A 15725-nucleotide genomic window follows, 5' to 3' on the forward strand; every position below is an offset into this window, starting at 1 on the left:
GAATACATAATGGTAGTGATGTTAGGAGAGTAGATGAGGAGATATGGGGGAGTAGAGACAAAGGAGACAGAGAAAGCAAAGAAAAGGAAAGGGAAAGAATCTCTGCCATGGGGATGGGTATCAGTGAAGAATTTAGAAGACAGGGGACGTGGCTTTCTTGCCACAGCCATTTTGTTCATCTTCCCCTTGTTGGTCCTTTGATTTGAGGTAGGAATGCAAAAAAAGCACTCATAGACTGTTGTGCAATTGGCACAGAATGCTTTTTTAACCTTTGTCATATGTGGGAGGTCACTGTGTCCTCGACCAGGGGAACACAGCAACCACAATTGCAGGAGTCTGTCCCCAGAAGGAGTAAAGGATCAGGCCCCAGCTCAGCATGGGGGCAGGGAGTGGGTAAAGGAGCATCTCCTATGATCACTGCCTTCTATCCTCATGGCTCCTGTGCACCTGTGCCTTTCTTAGTTGGTTTCTTTCCTGAGGAATCATACCTGTGTCAGGCTACCCAGGGATTCTCTGAAGGACCAGGAAGGAAGATGTGATGTGTGGCGGGAGGGAGGGGTAATGCCCTGAAAGGCCTGTCCTTCTGTCTCCTCGACCCCCTGTGCCCTCTGCCTTCCACTGTTGCCTTAGGAAGCTCTCTGCTCACATGCAGTGGCCCATCTGTGGCCCTTTGACTCAGAAAACCCTGTTTTCTTCCAAGGAGAACTCAGCTCCTGGCATTGGACCCAAGGAACAGATGTCATGATGGCAGCCTTCCAAGGCCTCTGCCCTTAACATGTAGCAGGAAATCCTCTATGTCAACCTAGGATTGGCATGGGTACCCTTTAGGAGCAAGGTAAGGAGCTTTCCTCTCAGGCAGGGGAAAAGCATGAGTAGAAAAGCATGTCTTACTGTGAGGTTCCAGATGGACTTTAAAATCTTGGATCACCATAATGTCAGCTTGAGGAAAATTGAGGTACTGGTTATGAATTGCTCCATCCACTTGGCAGTAGTTACCTTCTTTGCCTTTAGATAACCTACTCTGGCCTTCCTGCCATCAACCTGTTCTGTGTTGCCACTCTTAACATGTCTATAGATAAATAGAAGATATTAAGTCCTAGTAATGAGAAGGACAAAAACTCCTCTTTCCTCCAGAAAAGTACTTAACATTTCAATATGAGACCAAAAATCCCTATACTTCACCAGGATAGTTATTATGATCTCAAACCAACTCCTTGAAGTTCCATCTTGCCAGTTCTATATCTCTTTCTTAAGGAGAATTATTTCTCTCTGTGTATTAGCATAGACATGGTCATGATAGCATAGACATTGGCTCATCAAAAGTAATTTCCCTGAATTGAGGCCTTAAGCCCAGTGCTGGTGTTATGGTAGGGGGTGGAAGAGATGGGGCAGAGGGTGAGTTTTTCCTAAGGCCCTAGATAGTATCTGTTACTTAAACAATTCTTCCCCAAAAGCCTTGTCCTTGAACTTACACAACAACAAACTGTACCAGCTGGATGGCCTGTCTGACCTTATACAGATGACCCCCACAGTCAAGATTGTGAACCTCTCCAGAAATGAGATGAGAAGAGGGAGCCAGATCAAGATTGGGTTGAGGGTGGAGAGTGGTGCTCATCAGAGTGAAGACAGTGGGTATGCAAAGGTATCTGAGGGGGAGGGGGCACTGGGGGAAGTGGAGAGAAGGAAGGAGTCTGTGAATACTAAGAAATTCTACATTTGCCCCACTGATACCACAGCCATAATAAAGTTTTCTCAGCAATTTGGTCCTAGTATCCTTCAGACTGCCAAGTTGGAGAAAGGAGAATGATAGAGTTAAATGCATGGCCATTTATTCTGCTTGCTGATATATTGCAGCCATACTAACTACTCAGGGATCCATGTGGACATCACTCATTTCCCTGTATTCCCTTTGCTCCTGGTGGGATGTATACCAAAACTGCTGTGTTCAGACCAATTGCCACACCACTCTGGGAAAACATCGTGGCATCTTGCTCTTCTTTGAAATGAATTAGCTTTATCATTGTGCTCTGATTTTTGAACAATATATCAATGCTCCAAGTGCCAGAACATAGTCCTGGGAAAATATCACGGCAAATAAAGCAAAATTGCTAATTTTTATAATCTAATAAAGCAATATTGCACAGCTTTAAAAATGTCAAAAGGCTTCAATATGGTTTCACTTCCTGGGATATGAGAGGTTCAGAGGATTCAGAGCTCAGGAGAAAGCAAGCACAATGGGGAGGGCTTGTTCTGAGAATCTAATCTATGATATTAGTTTGTATTCTGCCATTTTCATGCTAGGTCTCCTGGGAACACCTGCTTAACATTTCTAACCTTCGCCTCCTTCCAATGCTCTAGGAACACCATAAAATATATCCTAAATGTTTGGCATTATGATTCAAGGGTCAAAGTAAAAGTCCCTCCCTACTTGACAGAAGAATTAGATAAATGAAACATAGGTCTGAAGAAAATATACAGAACAAAACCCAGAGGGACAAAATGATGGAGAATAGGAAAAGAGAGGGGCGATAATTAAAGGGGTTATGGTGAATAAATCCAATATATGTTTAATTGGAGTCCAAGAAAGAAAGAGAAGAGTGGAGAAGTGGTATTTGATGAGGTCGCAAATGAGAAATATCCAAAATAGCAAAAAGATATCAAATTGTTATAACCACATTAAGAGAAAAATACTTTAAGAAAAATATTACTGTAGAAAAGACAAATATTTCATAATGATAAAAAGTTTTATTCAAGGAGAAGATATTAATAAAACAATTCTAAATTTGTGTGCACTTCTTATGATAAGAGCGAAAACACACATGGCAAAAAATGACAGAAGTAAATGGAGAGATAAACACATTTGCAGTCACAGTGGGGAATTTTAACACAGCTCACTGAATATAAGTAAAACAAACAAAAAATCAGTTAGATGGGTAAGTTTTAAATAATATGAGTAACTAAATTTATTTAATCAAAATAGAATACCACTCATAACTATTGTGGATAGAACATTCCAGAATATGCTTGGCCATAAAGCAAGCCTCAGGAAACTTCTAGAGGTGTAATAGAATTTATCATAAAAGATCGATATGAGGACTCAAAGGTAATTATGGGTTCTCTGCTCCTTTCCAACCCAAGTATAAACCCCAAGATTCCAACACTTTCCACTCCAGTGACCCTCTTCACTCTCCATATCTTTAACCTTAGAGGTATCAGAAATAAAGAAGGCTGAACACTAAAGTAGTAAGGACAGTAATTATTGCAATAGGGGAAAAAGTCCAGAGTGAACTGAATTTGAATCACTGAAATAAAAGGTTGGAGCTTTTTTACAGGCACGGGTGTGCAAAGGGAAATTTACTGAGGGGTGTTAAGGGGTTTGATGTGATGAGGCCACCTGGATTTGTTAATTAGCACTTATCTAGAAGAGAAACAATCTTCTCCTATTTTTATGACAGGAGATAGTGTAAGTTGAAGCAAGGTGCTCACTGAAGTTAGGCCCTTATCCTCCCAGAGGGACTGGGAGCAAGAAGGAGTTATCTCTATAAATGTTTTCACTTCAAAGAGATATCTCTCAGTGCCTTGAAAAAAAGTTTTGTGTGCTAATTTATACCTCAGAGAGAAGAAAAAGGATTAATAATTGCAAGTTTTCTAAAGTAATTGCTCTAAGAAGGGGTACTGGGACCCATCTACCCATCACAAAGTTTTACATAGAACAAACAGAAAATTTCTATTGGCAGCATTGAGCTTACTTAGGCATACATTTTAAGGGGGTACTGGAGTCATCCTAGGTACACAGCCTTAAGCTTCTATAAGCCATACAAGAGTTTGGTCATGTCTCTTGGTGCAGAGGTTTTGGAGGAATTGTTATGAGTCGAGAATTCTGCAATTCTCATCACATAATTCAGGTCTTTTACCCCTAGCCTGGGGAAGATTTTATATAATCCATGACAATATCCACAAGAGAAGTTTTTCACATGTCAACATGACAGGTATCTCAAGGGTCACTCATATCTTCAGGGGAGTGGAAAACAATCATCCTGGGCCCTTGCACCACCGCCATCCATATAAAGGAGAGTCCACTGGATGTACTGTGGTTTGGGGTGGAAGGGGGCCCAGAACCCCCTACTGCCTTATAGGGTCCTGAGGCCAAGGCTTCATGGTGATGAACTCACCCACAGAGTGGTGTGTGAGCAGTGAACACTGTCTTCAAAGGGTGTTTGTAAGGACCATCTATGAGATGGAGCCACGGGTTTTTGGAAAATTGAGGGGAGCTGTCAAGGAAGAGAAGAGTAGTTCCCAAACCACCTTTACAGGGCCACATAAACTGGATGAATCCTCAAAAGAAGTTCCTTCTCCATAGGGAGGAGTGTTCTGGTATCCAGGGGAGACTTAATTTCTTGTTCTTGCTTCCCTCCTGATTTTGCTACTTAGCCTAACACCAGAGAGCCTTTATGACGCAGAAGCAGTTACCTAGAGTCAGGAGGCCTGTGTCCCAAGCACTTGTGGCTACAAATTCAGGTAACTCTGATGGCCTGCTGCATGCCAGGCTCTGTGCCTGTTGCATTATAGTCTCTTCCTTCGTGTATACCTCACATCATGAGTCAGATACACAGAATAACCAGGTCCTTTCCCTCTCTGAGGTTGCCAAGGCTTAATGAGATGTAGTAGTTTGGCAGGGATCATTCAGATGCTATATGGAGATTCAGACACTGAGACTGAACTTAATTAAATGCACATGATACCACCATGGATAGTTTTCATAAACTCTCACTGTAATATATGGGATCTTCTTAAGGAAGGGCAAAGTTATAGAAAAATCTGAAAATACCTGCATGACAGAAAATAAATTCAGTCCATCCAAGAGAGAGCATACTAAGAACAGATATGGGAAGCATAAAGGAAATAGAAACCATGGTTTAGTGGGCACTGGAATGAGAGGAGAAAAAAAGTCATTCTTTTTCCATTTAAAAATTGAGGTCAGTGCTTCAGCAGCATATATACTAAAATTGGAACAATACAGAGATTAGCATGGCTTCTGTGCAAGGAGGACACGCAAATTGGTGAAGTATCCTATATTTAGCTTTTATGATATCCAGGGGTGGGGAAACTGAGGCCGTATAAGGAATCGCCTCACCCAATCAAGGGCCCTTACAGCTTCAAACCCCATCCCTAACTCCTCTTCTAAAGAAAAAATTGTGGTCTATGTAGATAGATGCTCCCTGTTTTTCAGAGCCACAACTGTTACTCTGGAAGTTCCAAAGTTAGACTGACCATCTGACTTTGCAAAGAGGAGGAAGTAATGAAGGGGCCTGGATTCTAGTGCAATAGGCACAGAGCCTGGCATGCAGCAGGCCATCCCCTTACAGTAATCTCTTCCTGAGTCTCAATGCCCTGAGAGAGGAAGTCCATACACTGAGTGAGCTGAAGAGAAATGTGCATGAGAGTTGTGAACATTTTGGATGATGTACATATAAGACAAAAACACACAGATAAAATGACAAGAGCTGTCTTTTTAAAAAATGAAACAGCATAGAGCAAATATTTTTTTCCAAAAAAAATGTGAACTTTTTGCCAATTTATTATTACATATGTTCAAGTGTTTCCCTCAACAAGTTTGGCTAATTACAAAATATTAAACACTACAAATGTATATTCAGGAAATGAAATCATTCTGCATCTTTCATTGGTATATGATCCTATCACCATAGTTCACAGATATCTGATGTAAATAGATTGGTATAAACTTTCCAGATGTATTTCTCCTTAAATAATTTGTTTACCTACCTTAAAATATTTTAAAGTATTTGGTATGTTTATATATTATTTTTAAAAGTTGAAATCACATAATTTTTTTTTAATTTGGTATTTTCATTTATTATGACATCTCCTGATTTTTGTTTTTTTTAGCTAATGTCATTTGGTATCCGTCCAAAGGTTCACTTGAGAAACATTTTGCTTTTTCAGTTGAATTATTTGTTGAAATCTTTTGTCACCTTCTCTACTGATTAGCAAAAGTCCTCTTTGGTCAAGCATATTAGCATAAAGTCTATAACATTGCTTACAAATACCTACTTTTCACACCTTTATTTATTTTGGCTGTACAGAAATTGTTTAAATTTATTCATTTATTTTTAATGTAAAAATTATACAACACGTGTTGGGAAAAAATTAAGCAATATACAGTGCTGCATTAGCTACCAAGACTACTGGGAATTCCTGCATTCAAAACCTTGAAGGTTTCAAGACATAATGGAAAAGTTTTAGAACTTTTTTTATACTTGCGAATAATGGAGATAATAATGATGCTTGTTTTACTTGAAGGAGATATCATGGAAAGTACTTCTAGCTTAAAGTGATTGTTACTGTTAATTTCCTTCTCTCTTTAAAAGTCACCTTTCCTGTGCTTCTGCCGAATCTCTACACATCACCATTCCTTATGGTCCTCTGTCTAAGGCTCTTGTCCTGAAGCAGGAAATTATCCGCATCATCTTCTTCACCACCAAGTAGATGGGTTGTTTGAGTATATTGTGGGCATGATATAGATACCAAAGAAATTTAAAACTAGCTGTGTAACCATGAAAAAGTTTTTAACTATGTTACAAATTTGTTTAGAAAAAATTAAGGTGAAGTTAAAAAGACCTTGTTTATCTACCGTCAAAAAAAATTCACATATAAAAAAAGATAAAATTTTGGAAAAAATATTTGGAACATGTTTTATATGCAAATCATTGGCATTTAAATATATTTGATTACCTAAAACTATTGTTCAAATGTGAAATAATTTGGCTTGATGGGAAAAAGTGTAGACAATAAAGGCTTTGTTCATCTTTCTTGAGACAAAATCAAAGTTGTGACAGAAACACGGAGCAAACAACAAGCAAAGCCACTTGGGATTTCGATGAACGGAAGCACTACAACTAGGGAAAGAAATAAGATATCACTCTGTAACAGTAGAAAGTAGGAAGGGTTGAAAACACGAAGCTGCCCTTCCCTATTGGCTGAGTAAGACAGAGGCTGAAGCAGTGGCCATGTCCACCAGTGGACTTTCGCAGTGATGAACCTGCTCACTCTGAAGACCAGTGCCCAGATGGCTGCTGACGGGCTGAGGGGAGGGCACCACCAAGGACCTGAGGTGAGGCTCGCTCTCAGGCAAAAATGCTGATGGCATTCATTGTTCCTCTGTTGAGTTCTTCCCCCTCCCAGTGTGTGAACTCAGTGCTGCCATAGCTGAGATGTCATCAAATTGAATAACAGAGGTTGTGCCGACCAGAGGATTTTCTGAAGCTCTGCCTCCTCCAATTCGTGGCCCCATCTAAACCACATCCAGGTGTGTCCTCAGCGATCCAGTGCTCCTTGCTGAGCAGCTCCAAGATTCCCACTTGGAGTTGACCTTGGTTTTTGGCGAGGCCTTTTAAGGCAACTATAAGTACAGCATCTTTAATTTAGATTGCTTACTGAATCTTATCAGGTGGCCCTGGAGGGGCACAGGCTGGGGCTAAACTTGGCCTGCAGCTGAATCCCTTTCAGGACTATGTCACTGGACACCTACTACACAAAGCCACACTAATAAAGCCAGGAGACAAAGGAGCTTTGATTAGTACATAGAAATAGACACAGAAAAGCAGCCAAAATGGGAAGACAAAGAAGCAGAAACCATATGAGAAAACAGAATGGAGATCCAGAAATAATGGAGTCAAACTATCTAACAGATGCAAAGTTCAAAACACTGGTTGTAAAGATGCTCAATGAACTTAGGGGAAGTGTAGATGAATTCAGTGAGAACTTTAACACAGCTAAAAAACATAAAAATGGAAATGAAAATTATAAAAGGGAACCAGTCAGATGAAGAACACATTATCTGAGATGAAGTGTATATTAAAGGGAATCAACAGAGTGGACAAAGAAGAGAATCAAACCACCGATATAGAGGATGGAGAAGCTAAAGATGCTCAATCAGAATGGCAAGAAAAAAGAAGCCAAGACTATAATAATAACTTAAGGAGCCTATGGGACACGATTAAATGTAAAAAAAAAAAAATCTGTGTCATAGGGGTATCTAAAAGAAAACAAGAAATTGAAGAGCTATTTGAAGAAATAATGATAGAAAACTTCCCTAACCTGGTGAAGGAAATAGACATGCAACCCCAGGAAGCTCAGAGAGTCCCGGAAAAGATGAACCCAAAGAGGCCCACACCAAGACACATCGCAATTAAAATGTCAAAGATTAAATACAAAGAGAGAATCTTAAAAACAGCAAGAGAAAAGCAATTAGTTCTCTACAAGGGAGCACCCATAAGATTGGCAGCTGATTTCTCAAAAGAAACTATGCAGGACAAGAGGACTTGGCCCAAAATATTCACCGTAATGAAAAGCCAGGATCTACAATCAAGAATATCTAGCAAGGTTATCATTCAGAGTCAAAGGACAGATAAAGAGCTTCCCAGACAAAAATAAGCTAAGGGAATTTATTAACACCAAGCCATATTACAGGAAATGTTGGAGGGACTTCTTTAAGAAGAAAAAACATGAATCAAAAGCAAGAATGAAGAATGATAATAACTACATTCCTATCAACAAGTACCTCAAGCGAAAAAGAATTAAGTACTCCAACCAAAAGATGGAGTGGCTTAATGGCTAAGAAAACAAGACCCCTACATATGCTACTTATGGGAGACCTACTTCAGATTAAAAGACATACAGAGACTAAACGGAAGGGGATGGAAAAAGATATTGTCTTGACGGACCTAGAAGTTATTGAGCTGAATGTAATCAGATAGAGACAGACAGATATCAAATGATTTTGTGTACATAAAGAATCTAAAGAACAAAACAAACAACAACAATAAAAATGGAAACAAACTCATAGATACAGAGAATATTTTGAGGGCTACTAAATGGAAATGATTCGGGGGGACAGTGAAAAGGGCAAAGGGATTAAGAAGTACAAAAGGATATTCACAAAGTAAACATGGAGATATAAAGTGAGGCATAAGGAAAATAGTTAACAATGTTGTACTAAATATGTAAGAGAGAAGAGGCATACTAGATTTAATGGGGGTGATTGCTTTCTGAGTTATGTGGATCTCTGATCACTATGTTATACAACTGAATCTAATATTTTATTGTATGCCAAGTATAACTGAAAACACTCGTCAAATTGTACAATGTAAATATGATCAACTAGTTGTCTGTTATGTTTCAGTAAAGCCGAGAAAAAGAAGTGAAATAATTTAGAGAGCTATGCATCACGATCAAACATAAAGATTAAAGTACAAAAGGCAGTGAGATAAATAATGAAAATGCAAACCGAAGAACAGTATATACATTGTGATCCAAATTTGAGAAAGAGTATATATGCTCACATTAACCTATCCATATGATGTTACACACACAAAAACACATTTAGAGAATGAAATCTGAATTATCAAGAGTGGACACATTGATGTGCACCTGAATGAATGAAAGATACAAGAAAATTTTCTACAATAACTATATATTTCTCCATTGCATTAATTATGGAACAAATTTATTAATTTTGAAATCATCACAAAAATAATATTGTAGAAACATGTATCTGGAAATGAAACGATTATACACAAATTATACATACACACAATCATTTATTTATTTATTTATTTAATTTGTTTGTTTCTTTATATTCATATTCTCTCTCATACACACATGTATCCGTAGATTTTTTTTGACATCCGTGGTCGGTGACCTCCAATTTTCAAATTTTCTTCAATGAAAAATACTATTTGAAAAAGTGAAACGAACATTTCTAAATACTTTTTTTCAAGGGTTATAAAGAATATATAAAATGAAATCTTGCTCTGCAATGATTTTCTTTAACATGTCACAGATTAATATCAGAATAATGGTATCACGCTCTGCTGAGGAGGTTAGTGGCTATTACAGGCTTGGGGTCAGAACAAAGAAGGCACAAACATGGTTTTTATTAAAATAGTAAAATACTTTCTGTAATCCGAAAATATGGAAAACATTAATACGAAAATAAGAATCGTAACAAATCTCCTACTCAGCAATAATCACTATGTGGATAGTCCCTGAGAATCTGCGGTATACAGGGAAAAGCTCAGGTATGGACATAGGGAAAGAGACCTGAGGGACAGATATGAAGTCACCAATCTGCTTCTCTGTTGATAGAACTTGTCACTGATCTTCACTCTTTATATATTTCACAATAGGTATTATTATCACTGCCTTACCTACAAAGAGGGTGAAAGTTAGAGCCAGTTAGTCACTTGCCACAGAACACAGTACTAGGAAAATGCAGAACAGGGACTCGGAACCTGCTCTTACCCTAAAGCCCAAGGTGTATTTCACTGGATTGGGGATGCTCTCTAACACTGATCAATCCAAAAGTTGGGGTTCTAGGACTTCCAGGTATTCTTCATTAATTTTTTAAATGAATCACATTATTTCTTTAATTACAAAAATGTATTAAATTTTAAAAACACCTTGCTTGTAAAAATTAAAAGGAATGTGAAAATCTGAGAAGAAAATGGGCATATATATTACTGACAGAAAAAAATAATATACTTGATGTAGATATAAATGTGTAGAAAGATAAAATGATATCAACCTGAATTGTCATTAAGAGCAAAAGAAATGGTAAGCTATGAAAATTTTCTCAGCTACAATAACTACAGAAATCCTAAGGCAAAACTTGATATAATATATTAAATGATAACATAAATTTTCAAAAGTAGAAAAGCTGGGACAGAAAATACACTATTTTTAGGTGGCAAGAGTGTTGGAAAACAGATCCTTCTCATATACTATGTTTTCACTTCGAATTTTTATAATTTTGTTTCACTTAGCAGAATCCATTGAAATTTAAAATGTTTATATAATTTGTATAAATTTTACAATGCTCATATTCATTTAGGATTCTATGGCACAGACGAAGCCCCAAGGAGCTGATGAGGGGCCAATATGCGCTCCTTTAGAATCCCTCTCTATGGTCAGTATCCCTGCCCCCATTGATTCTGTTGCCAAGGCTTGGAGGTTAAAATTTTTCCCAGTGTGCCGATGAGAAATTCTATGTGGAGGACCCTGTACAGAGGCTGATACTCAGACATGTAGACATGGTTTTATACGTGTGACTTTCCCCCAGATTCTCTATCTTCATACACCTCCTCCCTCAAGGCTCTTCTGAGTTTGGAGTTCACTTCATACCTAGGGCCCTAGTGGACTTGTAGTTAGCAAAGACCATGGTTTTATTGCTTTGTGTGCAGGCTGACTCTGCTCTGTGCACTCACTGAAACTAAAGCTCCTGTCACCATCACACTAAGATATTCGGTTTATGCCTCCTCTGCAGACACACAAACACAGCTGGAGAGACAGACAGGAGAAACAAGAGACTTCATGCATGGTGAAGATGGAGGTACACTCATTGTGGTCCGGATAGCTGTTAGAGAACCTTGGTTGTCACACGTTTCACACATCACAGCCTGCATAGGATAGTATGTACTAACACCTTGTTATACATGGAGCTGTAAATGAGAGTTTGAGGTTCAGAGAAGAGTGGACTGGGAAATTAGAAGTGATGACAAGGTCTGGTATTTTAGATAATGAGGTTTCTTAAAGCTACTAACATTTCCATGTGTTCTGCCTTGAATTCTGGAAAAAGTGAGCCATTGACTTTCCTGCCTGAAGATGTGAGGTGCCAATCAAATTGTGATATTTGAAGGCGATTGCTACTGTAGACACATCCTTAGCTGATAGCAGTATAATTAAACCTTTCGGGAAAAGCTTTGTCTGAATATTTTAGAAAGTGAAACATGTATTAATTAATGTTAATTCAAGGAAACACTGCTCAGACTTACTTTGATTCTGAAATATGTTACCTCTGGAACTGCGATATTGAGATTGACTGCTCTCTTAACATGCAGTACACTAGGTCTCTGAAACATGTTGCAAGAAATTCCCTTCAGCTTTAGCCTCTGCTGAAACATGTTTCAAGAAGCTCCCTTCAGCCTTAACTTCCGCTAAAGAAGAATCTGTTTGCATGAGTGTATGTGGGGGAGGGGGTGAATGAATGAATGAATGAATGAATATCTGTGAGTACTCTGACAAATTGATGGTATTAACTGCAAATATGCATCCTCCAACAGGAGTCGTATCCCACGTTCTCTGGACACACAAACACAAAATCACATATACTTTTTGCAAAACTACTTTTTAAATACATCATTCTAAAGGTTACTTCGAAAGTATTTTCCTTTATGTGATAAAAAAGCTACTGGATTATGCATGTTCACAATTTTCACTTCAGGTAGGGTACCTGGCACCAGTTCATGTGTTCTCCCCAGTTTCTTAGAACTTTTAAGTATCAAGAAAATATTTGGTGAATAAAAACAGAAACAAAGCAATAGGATCCCAACAGTGAATCAAATTCCAGCCTTGCTACTGTCTTAAAGGACCATCTGATGACTGGGCAATGCTTTTGGTGCATTGTCTGTACTCACCTTCAATGAAGGGATGTTGTTCTATAACTGCTGGGAATACTGTTAGTAGGTAGGCTGAAAGACAACTTGGGCCTTCTTAGGTTGCTTACATTCAATGACAGATCTTGCCCCAAGTGTGGAGTACTCAAACAAACATTGTAGCACCAGAGCTTCTTGCTATGTTGGTTGAGGCTCTTGTTGCATCTGCACACAGTTCAACTTATCCATCTGCTCAATACTGCCTCTTACTATTTATATCAACAGGTGCTGATATCAAAGGAACTACTTAATGAACACCCTGTACACTAAAATCCATTTCATAGATTGATGGCAGGGAAACCCAAACCCACTGTGTGGTAGTGCTTCATAGGCTATATTCTCACATTTGACCCCTATAAGCCTCGTTTGATGAAATAATCATCCCAATTTTATACCTCAGTTAATGTATTAATTTGTATTAATTGGTCATTGCTCTGTAACAAATTATCCCAAACTGTGGCTTAAAAAAATAAACATTTATTACCTCAGAACTTGTGTCTCTTGAGAATTCAGAAGTGACCTAGGTGGGTGGTTCTGGCCCGGCTTTTCTCATAAGGTTGTCATTAAAATATAGGCTGAATCTGCATGTTATCTAAAGCTGTAAGATCTGCTTTCAGTATAGTGCATTCACCTAGCCATCAGCTGGAGGCCTCAGTTCTTTGTCACCAAGGCCTCTATAAAGGTTGCCTGAGTGTCCTCCCATAGCAGCTGGCTTTCTTCAAGGCACTGATATGAGTGCACGGAGGTAGAAAGACAGAATGACAAAGACAGAGAGACAGAGAACAAAAACAGAAAGCCATAGTGACTTTTTTGACCCAGTGCCTGAAATTGTACACTGTCGATTCTAGTAATTTTCCCAGAATTATCCGCACTTTCTAACAGTACAAAATCCAGAGCAAATCCCCATTCCCTTGAACCTTCCAAAACATCACCTAAGCCCATTTCCTATACTTCATTCCTAATGCCTTCTTATTGAACACCTCATGGTTCTCCATGGTGTGCATTCTGCCTCACTGCAATGAGTAAAAGCCCGATTTTGTTTGGTTACAGATATATTTCTGGTAGTTTTAGGCTAGACAATACTGAAAGCAGGATGGTGCTGAATTGATTAACCACCCTAGGGTGACAATGCAGAATTTCCTAAGCTCTGTCACTCCTTGTTTCCATAGTATCTAGTCTCCATGCAGATCAAAGATATCTGAGGTGCAGAGTTCATAATAGATGGCTGTAGCAAGGAGTGACTAGATTGTCTGTTGAATGGCATAGAGTGGGAGGTGGGAAGACTGATTGGAAAACAAAGTAGCAGTAAGGATCCCTGGACAAGAGGATCTGTTGGCAGCTGCTCCTGTTCATTTCCTAGCCCCTGGTACACTCTTCTTAAGGAAAGGGTGGCAGGGAGGCTGGATCTGTGGAATTCATGTGGGACTAGCTCCACGAAGAGACGTTATTTCCCATATGTTACTTCTCTTGCCGTCCATCATGTACAACGTTATCAAGTTCATAGGTACCACTAACGAGGTGCACTACTTACAAAAGCTACTGGTGGAGGTGAATAGTGGACCTCTCCCTGTCCCCTACCTGGATCCAGGAGCCTCTATGGAAAAGGAGCCATAGAAGAATCTATAGGAACTCCAAGGGGAATATCCTTGATGACACCCTTTTCCATCTCTCTTCTGCAACTAACTTGTATGCTTTCTCTCAGAATACCTCTGGTTTCTGTGTGTTAGTCTCTGCTCCCACTACTTTTCTCAGAATTTATCCCTGAACTTATACCCTTATTTCTTGACTCCTTTGCTATAGTCCCTACCTTCAGCCCTAGTGCTTAACTGTGGATTCCACTGATCTCATTTGGTTCCTTATAAGCCTTTAATGGCATTATTCCTTTAATGATCACAGAATTCTCCTCCAAGCTCTGTCTCTTATTACTGCACCATCTTGTAATCCCTGAGTTAAGGAAAACCAGTGTTTGGATATGAACACATTATCTCTTCAGTGTCCATATCCAAGGGCAGAAACCTCAAACCCAGAACAGGCAAGATTAGACACTATACCATACTCACACCAAAATAAAATAAAATGGGGTGAATGGGTGTATGGTTGTTCTTAGTACCCTAACCTACATCAGAGAAAGGTGGTGATGTAATGGTAGGAGGGACACTTTCTGTAAGTTGTGCAGAGCTATCATAAAGGCTTGCCCTGAGGTATACCAATAGCCAGGGAACCCCAGGACCCTGCTCACTCCCTAGCAGAATGTCACCATAGAGCATACAATCTGAAGTACGGCCTCATCACTAGCACTCTGTCTGGTACATGGTCAACACTTAGTGATTTTTCAGTGCATGAATGAAGCCTTAGCTATCACCCAATCCAATTCCTCTGTATTTAGAAGTGTATCATTTTGCTAGGTCTGCCATAATAAAATAAATATTACAGACAAGGTGGCTTAAAGAACAGAAGTTTATGTTCTCACAGTTATGGAGGCCAGAAGTTGAAGATCAATGTGTTGACAAGTTTGGTTTCTTCTGAGGCAGCTCTCCTTAGCTTGCAGATGGCCACCATCTTGTCTCTTCACATGGATGTCTCTCTGTGCTCATGCCTCCTGGTGTCTCTCTGTATGTCTCAATCTCCTTTTTTCTTATAAGGACACCAGTCAAATTGGATTAGGGCACACACTAACAAACTCATTTTAATCTAATTGCCTTTTTAAAAGCCATATCTCCACTTCACTCTGTCAAGAAGAATGAGGTGTTCTAAGGCTAGAGCTGTGGAGATTCATTCAGCTGTAGAATAGGACCAAGGATGAACTTGATATGAGACTCCAACCCTGATCCCCAGGAGAGAAAGGGAATGAAGAGGGAGAAAGAAGGAGAGAGGGATAGGGGGGAGAGAGAGAGAAAAAGAGAGAGAGAGATTCCATGGAAGTTGAGAACTTTTCTCAACTTAATACTTGTTAGAAGACAATACTAACTTTCTTCTAGTCCCCTAGTTTTCATACTGCTTCATGCCACACACCAGTACAGGAGGTGGGGACTCTTACTATTGCTGCAGCCTCTAAAATTATAGGGAAATTAGGTAGTGGAGATGAGGTTCTGTGTCCTCTCTTGAACTCAGGGAATTTCTGACTTCCAGAAGTCCTTATCCTTACACTCCAGATAATTCTACAAAGAGTTTTCATAGCTCTCAAAAAATTATTTTCACTGGAGAAAATAATGC

At 39.1% G+C, this 15725-nt stretch overlaps 1 pseudogene; it reads left to right on the forward strand.

Moving 5' to 3' along the window:
* The first annotated feature begins 4980 nt into the window (after window positions 1-4980).
* Window positions 4981-5080, forward strand: LOC118608138 (annotated as a pseudogene).
* Window positions 5081-15725: the final 10645 nt, after the last annotated feature.

Source organism: Rousettus aegyptiacus, unplaced genomic scaffold, assembly GCF_014176215.1.
Source record: "Rousettus aegyptiacus isolate mRouAeg1 unplaced genomic scaffold, mRouAeg1.p scaffold_m13_p_9, whole genome shotgun sequence".
Classification (NCBI taxonomy): Eukaryota; Metazoa; Chordata; class Mammalia; order Chiroptera; family Pteropodidae; genus Rousettus; species Rousettus aegyptiacus.